At 44.5% G+C, this 13,414-nt stretch overlaps 1 long non-coding RNA gene across 2 annotated transcripts in view; it reads right to left on the reverse strand.

The window, feature by feature from the left end:
- Positions 1-13,414, reverse strand: part of LOC107179743 — a 53,800-nt gene that overhangs the window by 33,837 nt on the left and 6,549 nt on the right. Inside the window, exon 1 of one of the 2 annotated variants that reach the window (XR_006212471.1) lies at positions 6,961-7,060. The exons of the other annotated variant lie outside the window; for it this stretch is intronic. This is a non-coding gene — a long non-coding RNA (uncharacterized LOC107179743). Of the gene's footprint in view, positions 1-6,960; positions 7,061-13,414 lie in introns of those variants that run through there. 2 annotated transcript variants of the gene reach the window in all.

Raw genomic sequence — 13,414 nt, forward strand, 5'->3', positions numbered from 1 at the left:
TCTCTGGTCCCATGGAATATTCCACATGCTGGGGGAAAAAGGGACTTCCTTGGGATGCCAGCAGTGGCCACGGTGGTTTGGGCTGCCACAGAGATGTGGGTGCGTGGATGAGTGACAGCTCCCATGCCCCCTCCCCTCTCCTACCATAATCCCTCACCAGCCAAGGGAAGCTAACGTCTGTGTTGAGTGTCTCTCTTTCCTTCTCTCCCCTTCTCTTCTCTTTCGGTTTGACACTTGCTAAAAGTTAAACATGCATCTATCTACCTTAAGAACTAACAACTCCACTTCCACTTACCCAAGGGAAGTGAAAACATGTCCACACAAAGACTTATATAAGAACATCCACGGCAGTTTTATCCACAATAACCCCAACATGGAGACGCTCCAAATGCTCATCACGGATGGAGTGACTGTGGCCGCACAAAGAAATACCACTCAGCAGCAAGAAGGAACAGATTACTAATACACACAATAACATGAATCCGACTCCAAAAGCGTTAGGCTGGGTGAGCGCTGTAAGCCGGATGAGGCCATTTCTATGAAATTCTGGAAGAGGCAAACCGGCGAAAGAAAACAGATCGAAGATTTCGGGGGCCTGGGATGTGGGAAGGTGAGGTGAAGAACGAGCACGAAGGGGCACAAGGGTGCTTTTTTTGAGTGACAGAAATGTTTTGGATCTTGATTCTGGTGGGGGTTCCACAGGTAAATACATTTGTCAAAAACTCATTGAACGAAACACATAAAAAGGAATCATCTGATTCTGCGTAAATAACACACTTCGATAAAGGTGTTTTTGTTTTTGTTTTTGTTTTTGTTTTAAAAAAAAGCAGCTCAGTCTAGCCTCCCCAAGTGGGTGGCACCATTTCGCCTGGAAACAAGCTGGAATGACAGGCATCCTGACCGACGTGTCCAGCACAAACTACTTAGGTGGCACAGAGGGCCCATTGTGACCAGACCGCAGAGTCTCTCTCCAGCCCGTCCTGCACCCTGGCCCTGAGCCCCGGCCAGCACAAACTATTTACCAATTCCCTCTGCAAGCAGTGCACTTTGACACCTTCCGTGTCTTTGACCTGCTCTTCTCTTTGCCGTCAATACTCACCCCCAACCTTTTTGCTGGGGAAGTTCCATGCATCCTTGAAAGCTGGACTCAAGCGCTTGTCTCTTCCCCACCTCCTCTGGGCTCTCCCTACAGCTCTGCAAGCCACACTGTATTGCATTATAGGCTGTTACCCTCCTGTCCTCCCTCCTCCCATCCTCCCACAGTCCGGAAACCCCTCGAAGCCAGGGTGGTGCCGTATTTCGCTCTGATTCCTTCCAAGTACCTAGCACATTCCTTGAATGTCTGTTGGGCAAGATGGTAGGCCTAAGTTAGCTAAACAGAGACTCACAACCTTCCGAACCTTCTCCCCAACTTGCAGATGAGGACATGAGGCTCCCAGAGCTCAGGCGATGATGCTGAAGACCTCAGGGGCGGGATGTGGCACTGTTAAGTGGCAGGTGCAGAGGGAGGACGGTGAATGAAGCCCCGTCCCAGCCGTCAGTGAGCTCATGGAGGACAGAGGCTCACAAATAGTGGGAAACATAGGCCGAATGGAGACACGAGGGAATTCATTCATTCATTCATTCATTCATTCATTCGAGTCGCCCTCCCTCCCCCTTACAGTCTGCAGCAGCATGCAGGAGTGGGCACAACAGGTGCTGTCTCCTCCCCTACCCCCGCCCACCCCAGAGGGACCTAACCCACGGAACTGCAGCATAACCCTTCTTAAAGGCAGCCAGCTATGGACTTCAGGGATTAGTTTGGCTAAAGGATTCGTAGTTTTTTGTTGGGCTTATAGTCACAGCTGTGCTGTTTTCTTCTTTTTTTTAATGTTTTATTTATTTTTGAGAGAGAGAACACAAGCAGGGGAGGGTCAGAGAGAGAGGGACGGAGTATCTGAAGCAAGTTCCAGGCTCACAGCAACGAGCCCAATGCAGGGCTCGAACTCATGAACCGCGAGATCATGACCTCAGCTGAAGTCGGACCTCAACCGACTGAGCCACCCAGGCACCCCTGTTTTTTGCTTTTTTTTAATGGTAAGGTTTTTTTTAATCTTTATTTTTGAGAGAGAGTGAGAGAGACAGAGTGCAAGCAGGGGAGGAACAGAGAGAGAGGGAGACACAGAATACAAAGCAGGTTCCAGGCTCTGAGCTGTTAGCAAAGAGCCCGATGTGGGGCTCGAACCCACGAACCGCGAGTTCATGACCTGAGCCGAAGTCAGACGCTTAACCAACTGAGCCACCTAGGTGTCCCATCACAGCTATGTTTTGTACTTTATTATAAAAACTCTTTTGATTTTATTAACGAGGTTCGTGCTGGCACGGCTTGTGTTTTGGCTAGAATGTGAACCTTGCATAAATGTCATGGCTCTGTGGGTGCCTAGAACAGGGCTGGAATGTAGCAAATGTTCTGGTATTTGTTGTAAGTTCTGTCCCATCTCATTTTCTGAAACTGAATTTTGAGGCAGTAGACTCTGCTGGTCAGATTTTTAAAAAAAATCTTTTAATTTCCTATGTCTGTCTGCAATATGTTTGAAAATTGCTCACAGATAATTTCACTTGACTTGAAAACAAAGTATAACCTTTTGTTTGGAGCCAAATAAAGTTTTCTCTTCCTTTCCAATTTATTGGTAGAATGGATAAAATTCTGATACGTCATCTTACCTCATGGTACCACCCAGAACAATGCAGTTGAGAAACTGGTACCTGTGTTTCACTTTGTGCCTTTGTAAGAACTAAACCTAGTGTCAAATTATGATGAAACCAAATTATTGCTGCTTCTGGGAGCCTGGGTGGCTCAGTCGGAAAAGTGTGGCACTCTTGATCTTGCGGGCGTTGAGTTCAAGCCCCATGATGGGTGAAGAGATTACTTAAATGAAACTAAAAAAAAAAAAAAAAAAAGAGGGGAGCCTGGGTGGTTCAGTCAGTTAAGCATCCAACTTAGGTTCAGCTCATGATCTCACAGTTCGTGAGTTTGAGCCCCGCATCAGGCTCTGTGTTGACAGCTCAGAGCCTGGAGCCTGCTTGGGAATTCTGTGTCTCCCTCTCTCTTTGCCCCTCCTCCACTTGCACTCTGTCTCTCTCTCTCTCAAAAATAAATAATAAAACATTAAAAAAAAAAAAAAGAGTATATATGCATCATGATTCCGTTTACATAAACTTCAGAAAGAGGTGGGGAGCCTGGCTGGCTCAGTCAGTGGAGCGTGTGACTCAATCTCGGGGGTGTGAGTTCAAGTCCCAGGCTGGGTGTAGAGATTACTTAAAAATAAAATCTTTTTTTTTTTTTTAAATGTTTATTTTTGACAGAGAGAGAGACAGAGCCAGAGCATGAGCGGGGAGGGGCAGAGAGAGAGGGAGACACAGAATCCGAAGCAGGCTCCAGGCTCCGAGTGGTCAGCACAGAGCCCGACGCAGGGCTTGAACTCACAAACCGCGAGATCATGACCTGAGCCGAAGTCGGACGCTCGACCGACTGAGCCACCCAGGCGCCCCCTATTATTATTAGTTTAAATGTTTATTCATTTTGAGAGAGAGTTTGTGCGTGTGTGCATGAGCAGGGGAGGGGCAGAGAGAGAGAGGGAGAGAGAGAATCCCAAGCAGGCACCACACTCTGCACAGAGCCCGACATGGGGCTCGATCTCATGAACTGTGAGTTCGTGACCTGAGCCGAAATCAAGAGTCAGACGCTTAACCGCGTAACCCACCGAGCCACCCAGGCGCCCCTGTTTTTCTAAACTGCAGCGTGTGACATTAGTTTCAGGTGTGCAACGCAGTGATTGCACAAGTCTACGCCCTATGCTGTGCTCACAAGCGTAGCTACCGTCTGTCAGGTACGGCTACACCACCACTGACTACATTCCCTGTAGTCATTCCCTGTGCCCCTTCATCCCTGTGACTGACTCATTCCCTAACAGGAAGCCTGGACCTCACGCCCCTCCATCCCTTTTGCCCATCCCCCTGCCGCCCTCTGTCAACCACCGGTTTCTTCTCTGTATTTATGGGTCTGTGTCTGTGTTGATTGTTTGTCCATTTTTTTGTTTTTCAGATTCCACATATAAGTGAAATCATACGGTATTTGTCTTTCTCTGTCTGCCTTATTTCACTTAGCATAATACCCTCTGGGTTCATCCATGTTGTCACAAATGGCAAGACCTTCCTTTCTTTCTTTCTTTCTTCCTTTCTTCCTTCCTTCCTTCCTTCCTTCCTTCCTTCCTTCCTTCCTTCCTTCCTTCCTTCCTTTAGCTTATTTATTTTGGGGGCGCCTGGGTGGCTCAGTTGGTTAAGTGACTGACTTCGGCTCAGGTCATGATCTCGTGGTTCGTGAGTTCAAGCCCCACATCAGGCTCTGTGCTGTCAGTGCACAGCCTGCTCAGGATTCTTGCTCTCTCCTCTCTTTCTGCCCCTCCCCAGCTCGTGCTTTCTTGCTCTCAAAATAAATAAACTTAAAAAAAAAAAAAAGGTTGTGTAAATAAATAAATACATACATAAATAAAGTTTATTTATTTTTGAGAGAGGGGCAGAGAGACAGAGGAAGAGAGAGAATCTCCTTACCATCAGCTTAGAGCCCGATGTGGGGCTCAAACCCATGAACTGTGAGATCACAACCTGAGCCAAAACCAAGAGTCGGACACTTAACTGACTGAGCCACCCTGGTGCCCCAAGATCTCATTCTTTCTTAGGGCTGAGTAACATTACCTGTATCTATTTTAATTGATTGATTTCTTAGGATTTTGCCCCATGTGATTGTCTCAATTTGTTCTTACAAATTTGTTTAATAAACAAATACCTTTTAAAACTGAACAACTACCTACCTAATACATGGAAACAAAATTTTCCCACAGTTTAATTCCAAGTTAGCACCTTCTGGTTTCTTGTTTTGTTTGCTTAGTAAACAATGTTCAGGTGTTAAATGTGACTAGGGTAAATGAGGTCCAGGGTCATTTTCAGATTCCAGACAACCCAAACCAGCCAATTCTGCAAACTAAAGAGCTATTACACTATTCCTTTTTTTTTTTTTTAATGTTTATTGATTTTTTGAGTGCGTGAGAGAGAGAGAGAGAGAGAGAGAGAGAGAGAGAGAGAGAATGAGTGGGGGAGGGGCAGAGAGCGAGGAAGACACAGAATCTGAAGCAGGCTCCAGGATCTGAGCTGTCAGCACAGAGCCCAGTGAGGGGCCCAAACCTACCGAGAGAGCATAACCTGAGCTGAAGTTGGACGCTTAACCCACTGAGCCACCCAGGCGCCCCATCCTTTTTTTTATTTTATTTTTTAACCATAAGAGACTCTTTACTTTTTTAATTAATTTATTTATTTTGAGAGAGAGAGAGAAAGAGAGAGAGACAGAGAGAGAGAGAAGGAGAGAATCCCAAGCAAGCTCCCTACTGGCAGCGCAGAGCCCAATGCGGGGCTTGAATTCACAACCCTGAGATCATGACCTGAGCCAAAACCAAGAGTTGGATGCTTAACCGACTGGGCCCCCCAGGTGCCCCAAGAACTAGCGCTATTCCAATATCCGTAATGCTCATTTGTAAACTCCTTCCTCTCATATTTATTTTTTTTTTCACTTTGTACTCTGAATATTTTATGATTAAAAATCAGGAGAGTTCTACCAATATCCAAATTTCCAGCTTCTCTGAATCAGAAAATCTGGTGACAATGGAACTATGTTCCTGACTGGGAACAACTGGCTTACTCATATTTATTTTATCAGGCATCTGTCATGTGACAGGCACTTGCCCTGTGCCAGGATCAGACATCAAGAAATGAATGAGATGAAAAAAAAAAAAAAAAAAAGAAATGAATGAGATGAGATCTCTGTTCTCAAGAAGTTAGAAACAAATAAATGAGAAGTACACAGATATCTATAATACAAGATAGAATGTGATGGGTAACCTACCAGATTTACAGAGCTATAAAATAACAGAGAAGGAAGACATAACATCTCAATGGAGAGCCTCCCAATTATAAAATAAAATATTCTCATCATAGAAAAGTCAGACGATTAAAACATATAAAAGACTATCGGAAAACATTCAATCATAATACCTCCACACACCTTGGTATTTCTTTCTTTCTTATTTATTTTTTTTTAAGTAGGCTTCATGCCCAGTGTGGAGCCCAACATGGGGCTTGAACTCATAACCCTGAGGTCAAGACCTGAGCTGAGATCAAGAGGTGGATGCCTAACCGACTGAGCCACCCATGCGTCCCTTTGGTATTTCTTCCAACCTTATTTTCTATGTGTACTCCTTTTTTTTTTTTTTTTTTTCAAGTAAGCTCTATGCCCAATGTGGGGTTTGAACTCAATGACCCTGAGATCAAGCACTGTATGCTCTACTGACTGAGCCAGCCAGATGCCCCTCTATTTATATCTTAATTAAAGTGACATACCATATTATAGCCTGCTTTTGGCTGCCCAAGATATAGTGTGAGCATTTTCTACACCATTGTTGCTTCAGAATCCCGATTTTTTGCATTTTATCACATAACAGAGATGCAACATTATGGTATCTATTGCCCTATTGTTGAGCACTGAGACTGTAGTTACTTTTCTGCCATTATGAGTATGCTAAGTTAAATATAACTTATTCACAAGTATTTTCTTCCCAGCTACAGAAAATTTCTTGAAGGAAGTGCCATTTGGAGCCTGCAAAAGTTGGTAGAAAGCGTGCAATATCATATTTATATATTTTATATTTTATACTTACAGACACTTATATTTTATGAAATTAAATAGTTTAAATATTTATATTTATATATTTTATATATTTGCATACTTTATATTTACATTTTATATTTATATGTATTCCTACCATGTTTATATATAAATAAAACATTATTTTATATATAAAATGAAGACATAATTATAATTTTTATAATATGTTATAACTTATAATACTTATGATATAAATTTTTACGTACATTTATATATAACGGAGTTTCAGGTGTAACTGGGTGGCTCAGTTGGTTAAGCATCCACCTCTTAATCTCATCTCAGGTTTTGATCTCAGGGTCGTTGAGTTCAAGCCCCTCATCGGGATCCACACCCAGCATGGAGCCTACTTAAAAAAAAAAAAATTCTTTTTAATTTAAGCACACTTATATATTTAACAAGGAAACTTAATAGAACTAGTTCAAATGGAAAAAAAAATCAGTATAGACATACAGATCATTGGAACAGAACAGAGTCCAGAAATACACCACCTATATATGACCAATTGATTTTTATTTTATTCTTATTTATTTTTTATTTTTTTTAAGTAGGCTCCACGCCCAATGCAGGGCTTGAACTCATGACCCTGAGCTCAATACCTGAGATCAAGAGTCAGATGCTCCACTGACTGAGCCATCTGGGTGCCCCACAAATAATTGATTTTTTTTTTAATAATTGATGTTTGGTAAAGACACCAAGGTAATCCAGTGGGGAAAAGTAGAATGTAAAATGAAGCACCCACTTTGGAAAAACAGTTTGTCGGTTTCTTATAAAATTTCTTACCATCAAGACCTAGCAATTGCACTTCTAGGTATTTACCCAAGAAAAATGAAAATGTTTGTACAAAAATAGTCATAGCAGCTTTTTTTTAATTTATTTATTTTGAGACAGGCTGAGAGTGCAAGCAGCGGTGGGGCAAAGAGAAAACTGAGAGAGAGAATCCCAAGCAGGCTCTATGCTGTCAGCCTGACTCGGGGCTCAATCTCACAAACCATGAGATCATAACCTGAGCTGAAACCAAGAGTCAGACGCTTAACTGACAGAGCCACCCAGGCGCCCCGTCATAGCAGCTTTATATTCCCAAAGTGGAAACAATCCAAATGTTAATTAATGAGTCAAGGGATGAGCAAATTGTGGCGTACCTATTCAGTAAAATACTCAGCAAAAAATACAACAGAACAAAACACCAAAACCCGCTAATATGGACAATAAAATAGATGAATGTCAACAACTGCTGAGTGAAAGAAAACAGACACGGAAAACTACGTGTTATGATACTCCATTTAAATAAAATTGTCAAGATTGACCGTTTAAAATTTAAAAAAAAAATTTTTTTTTTTGAGAGAGAGTACAAGTCGGGGAGGGGCAGAGAGAGAGAGGGACAGAGTACCCGAAGCATGCTCTGTGCTGACAGAGAGAGCTCGACGTGGGGCTCAGACTCACGAACTGTGGGATCCACAGTTGACCTGAGCCCAAGTTGGACACTTAACCCACTGAGCCACCCAGGTGCCCCAAGACTGACAATTTTAATCTACGGTGATAGAAAGGATTCGTGAGCTGGGAGGAAGGGGTGAGGATTGGATGGGAAGGAGCGTAAGGGAGACTGCGGGTGCTACAAATGGGCTCTATTTTTATGACAACGGTTGTCATGTATTCATAAAAACTCAAAGAACTGAGAACTATACTCCTAAAATGGGTGTGTATTTAAGTTAATAAAAAAAAAGATGTATTTTGGGGGCAGCGGAGTGGCTCAGTTGGTTGAGTATCCGACACCTGATTTTGGCTCAGGTCATGATCCCAGGGTTGTAGGATTGAGCCTCAGGCTGAGATCTGCCAAGCATGGATTCTGCTTGGGATTCTCTGTCGTTCTCTTTCTCTACCTCTCTCTCTCTTAAAAAAAAAAAAAAAAAAAAGTCCATTTTGTTCTCATCGCACATGTGCGCACACACACACACACACACACACACGAGGTAACTATGTGAGGTGATGGATGTGTTAACTAACCTTATTATAACTGTTTCACTATATACATAAAATCATCAGGTTGTGTACCTTAAGCATACACAGTGTTATGTCAGTTATATCTCAATAAAGCTGGCAGAAAACATAAAAAATAAATACCTATGACCAAAAAAAAAAAAAAAAAATCCATTCCAGTGCCACACAAAAAGGTTACATAGGAAGCCCTAGTGGTTGGTCCCTCCTCCAACTGAAGCAAATGTTGAGCTGAAAGGAATGGCTGTAATCAACGATTTCAGAACTCTGGAGCCTGATCAAACCCTTGTAACAACCAGAAAGAAGAGTGCTTGAGGAGGGAGAGACTGCTGTTTCGTAACCAGTGTGCACAAAGCAGCTACTATTGCCCATTCCTCAGCCCCCGCCATGAAGGTGGGGACAGCAGCCTATGTTCCTGGACTGGCTGGACAGGTGCCAGGGAGGGCAGTGGGGATCTTGTCCTTCACTAATTTGGGATCATACACTTTGGTTAATCCGGTGGTTACCGGAGGGGACTAGTGTAGACGCTTAGCTTAGTTTTGGGCACCCCCCCCCCACCTGCCCTTAGGCTACAGCAGCTTCCCTGGCAGTTATCTATTGAAAGATTTAAGGGAACAGCCTTTTGCGGGGGGGGGGGGGGGGGGGGAGGGGGGGAGGAGGTGGACATCTTCCCAGGTTACTGGCTGACCGCAGAGACAATGGAAAAGAAATGTCAGTGACCACATGCAATAAGGAATATACACCTTATAAGAAGTCTGGAAGGGGCTCCTGGGTAGCTCAGTCAGTTGAGAGACTGACACTTGATTTTGACTCAGGTCATGATCTCACTGCTCATGAGTTTGAGCCCCACATTGGGCTCTGTGCTGACAGCTCAGAGCCTGGAGCCTGCTTCGGATTCTGTGTCTCCCTCTCTCTCTCTGTCCCTCCCCCACTTGTGCTCTCTCTCAAAAATAGACATTAAAAATAAGTAAATAAACATTAAAAAAAATTAAAAACAAACAAAAGGAAAAAAGAGAGCACGAGAGAGGCACATCAAGACACGGACTTTTAACTACAGAGAACTGATGGTTACCAGAGGGGAGGCGGGGCGTTGAAATCGGGGATGGGGATCAAAATGTGCACTTGTCATGGTGAGCACTAGGTGTTGGGTTGGAAGTATTGAATCGCTATATTGTACACCTGAAACTAATCTAACACTACATGCTAACTATACTGGAATTTAAATAAAAACTTTAAAAAAATTGGACCAAGGACCTGATTTCTCCAAAGATATACTCATGGTCACAGCTTCATTAGTCATGAGGGAAATGCAAACGCAAACTACCCCCAATGGGACACGGCTTCACGCCAGGGAGGATGGCTATCATCAGACACGGGAGTGTGCGCACGCGCTCGCAGAATGGAAAATAACAAGTGTCAGCGAGGATGGGGGGAAACTGTAACAACAGTACCCTGCAGGTGGGAATGTAAAATGGTGCCGCCCCCCGGGGGAAAAGTTTGGTGCTGCCTCAGAACGTTCGACATGAAATTACCATAGGACCCAGCAATTCCTCTTGGAGGACTATATCCAAAAGAACTGAAAACAGAAACTCAAACAGGTATTTGGGCATGAATGCTCACAGCAGCACTATTCACAATAGCCAAAAAGGTGGAAATAACAGCTGTGTGGATCGGCAAAATATGGTATATACATACAGTGAAGTATTAGCCATAAAAAGGAATTTTGTGTTGCGTGCTGTACGACACTGAAAACTCACCAGATGAAATCAGCCAATCACAAAAGAACAAACATCGTAGGCGTCTCTTTTTAGGAGATATCTAGAATAGGCAGAAAGTAGGACAGAAGTTACCAGGCGCTGAAGGGAGAAGAAAATGGGGTATTAGGGCTGAATGGTAGCCCTAATTCTCTTTTTTTTAAGTTTTATTTATTTTGAGAGAGAGACAGAGAGAGAGAGAGAGAGAGAACAAACGGGAGAGGACCAGGGTGAGAGGAAGAGAGAGGGAATCCCAAGCAGGCTCTGAACTGACAGCACGGAGCCCGATGTGGAGCTTGAACTCACGAATCTGAGCTGAAAGCAAGAGTCGGATGCTTAACCAACTGAGCCACCCAGGCGCCCCAATGGTAGAGTTTTTTGGATGATGACAAAGTTCTGGAAACAGATCATCCTGAAGGTACTGAATCCCGCTGAACCGCAAACTTACAAATGGTTCAAACGGAACATTTTATGTTATATATGTTTCATTTACCGCAACGAAAACCAAACCCCTCTCAACTATTTGGGCCAACGATGCTGTCTGGCAAACAGGATTAGGACGAGGACTGGGCAGGCTAAGTCATACTAAGCAAGCTCAGGCCGGCTGAGCTACAAAACCAGAATACTGTTCACCTGGGCACCATTTCCAAAGACGGACAGACACGACAGACGGAGCGGACGGGGCTTTTGTTTCAAGCTGTTCAGGTCCCGTCCGCAAACGCGCAGGCATGGAATCCCTACCTGCACTGGGACGTCTGCGCTCGCTGGCAGCTGCCCCAGAGATTGCACCAGCTTTCAGGAGTATCCTCCCCCGTCTCCCACATCCTCACCCCTGCCAGTGCCCTGCCAACACTCCTGCGGCCACGCCCAGAACCCGAGAGCTCCCTGCCTCTGGTGAGGCCTGATCCGAGGGCGGTGGGAGCCTGCGGGAAGGGCAGAGCGCCCCCACCTGGAAAACCATGGCCCTGGGCTGCAGGGGAAACAAGATAGCGCGGGGTCCTGCCGCCAGCCTGGCTGGACAGAGACCAGGACCCGACCGGGATGGAAAGCCTTAAAGGCACCCTGAAATAGAAAGCCCACACGGCTCAAGCAAACAAGTGAGATGTACAGAGATGGAAATGCAGAAATCTTGCTTGGACAGAACGCGTGTGTACGTGTGCCTATATACATACATGCCTTTATCGGCAGATCTATGTCTCTGTATCTATGTCTGTATAGATCTTGGTGTGGGGGAGGCTTTTCTCACTAGGGATTTTTAAAAAATGTTTTTAAAAACGTTTTCATTTATTGGGGGGGCAGAGAGAGAAGGGGACAGAGAATCCAAAGTAGGCTCTGTACTGACAGCAGAGAGCCCGATGTGGGGATTGGACTCATGAACTGCAAGATGATGACCTGAGCTGAAGTCGGCTGCTTAACCGAATGACTGAGTCACCCAGGCGCCCTCACCGGGGATTTTTAACACTGAGCATGGATACATTCGACGAGGTCAACAATGAAACTTGAGTATAACAACACAAAAAAAGTCATGGTCAAAAGACAAACCAGGCAAATATTTGTAACACACCTAAGGACAGAAATGCAAATTTCTTTCATTTTATAAAGCACTCACACAAAAGAACATGGGGGAGAAAGCAAAGGATCTAACTGAGCAAATGCAAACATGAATATTGTTTGCAGAAACGTAAATGCAAATGGCAAATACAAGTATGAAAAGACAACTCTACTCGGTTCATAATCAATGTGCACAGAAGAGCTGCGGAAAAAAGTGCTACTTTCCACTGGAACTGGGTGGGTGTGGAGGAAATTGACATGTTCACACCCTGTAAGTACAGTGGTGCAATTTTTCTGAAGGGCAAGTTGGCAACGTGTGTCAATATTTTAGATGCACAGGTTGTTGTGATCATTTTGCTGTTGAGATACAGAAGGCTAAGAGAGTCCTCTGAACTTCTGCTTTTTTTTTTTTTTTTAAACCATATTCATGTTATTCTGTTTTTAAAAATCGATCCTGGGGCGCCTGGGTGGCTCAGTCGGTTAAGCGTCCGACTTCAGCTCAGGTCACGACCTTGCAGTCTGTGAGTTCGAGCCCCGCGTCGGGCTCTGGGCTGATGGCTCGGAGCCTGGAGCCTGTTTCAGATTCTGTGTCTCCCTCTCTCTCTGCCCCTCCCCTGTTCATGCTCTGTCTCTCTCTGTCCCAAAAATAAATAAACGTTAAAAAAAAAAAATTTAAAAATCGATCCATCCAGGGGCACCTGGGTGGCTGTCGGTTAAGCATCTGACTTTGGCTTGGGTCATGATCTCACAGTTCGTGGGTTCAAGCTTCACATCAGTCTCTGTGCTGACAGCTCAGAGCCTGGAGCCTGGAGGCTGCTTCGGATTCTGTGTCTCCCTTTCTCTCTGCCTCTCCCCCACTTGTGCTTGCTCTGTCTCTCTCTTTCTCTCTCTCTCCCCCCAAAATAAAAGAAACATTAAAAAAAATTTTAAAAAAAAGTCCATCCATCCATTCACTGCAAATGCAACCTCCTCCATGAAAAATGTCTTGCTTTACCTCCAACCTTCTGGTACCATCTCATGGCATGAACCTGAGTATACCTTGTATTTGATTCACTTATCATATCTAGCTGGATGAGATGGCTGTAGCCTACCAATAGTACTAGTTAAGAATTCAGGCTTGGATATGGGCCGATTTAGATCAGAGTCTAGATTTGGCCATCTATGTATTCTTGGCTAAGTACTTCAAGCTTTCTGAGCAAAGGGGGAGGTTCTGAGCACTCAGCACAGGGCTATGTGTGTGCGTGTGTGTGTGTGCGTGTGCGTGTGCGTGTGTGTGTGTGTGTGAGGTGCGGGGGGAGAGGTCAGCGTGCAATGCAATAATTAAGCACAGTATGTGGCACTGAAGGAAAGGAATGGTCTTATC

Source organism: Panthera tigris, chromosome E3, assembly GCF_018350195.1.
Source record: "Panthera tigris isolate Pti1 chromosome E3, P.tigris_Pti1_mat1.1, whole genome shotgun sequence".
In the NCBI taxonomy this organism is placed as follows: domain Eukaryota; kingdom Metazoa; phylum Chordata; class Mammalia; order Carnivora; family Felidae; genus Panthera; species Panthera tigris.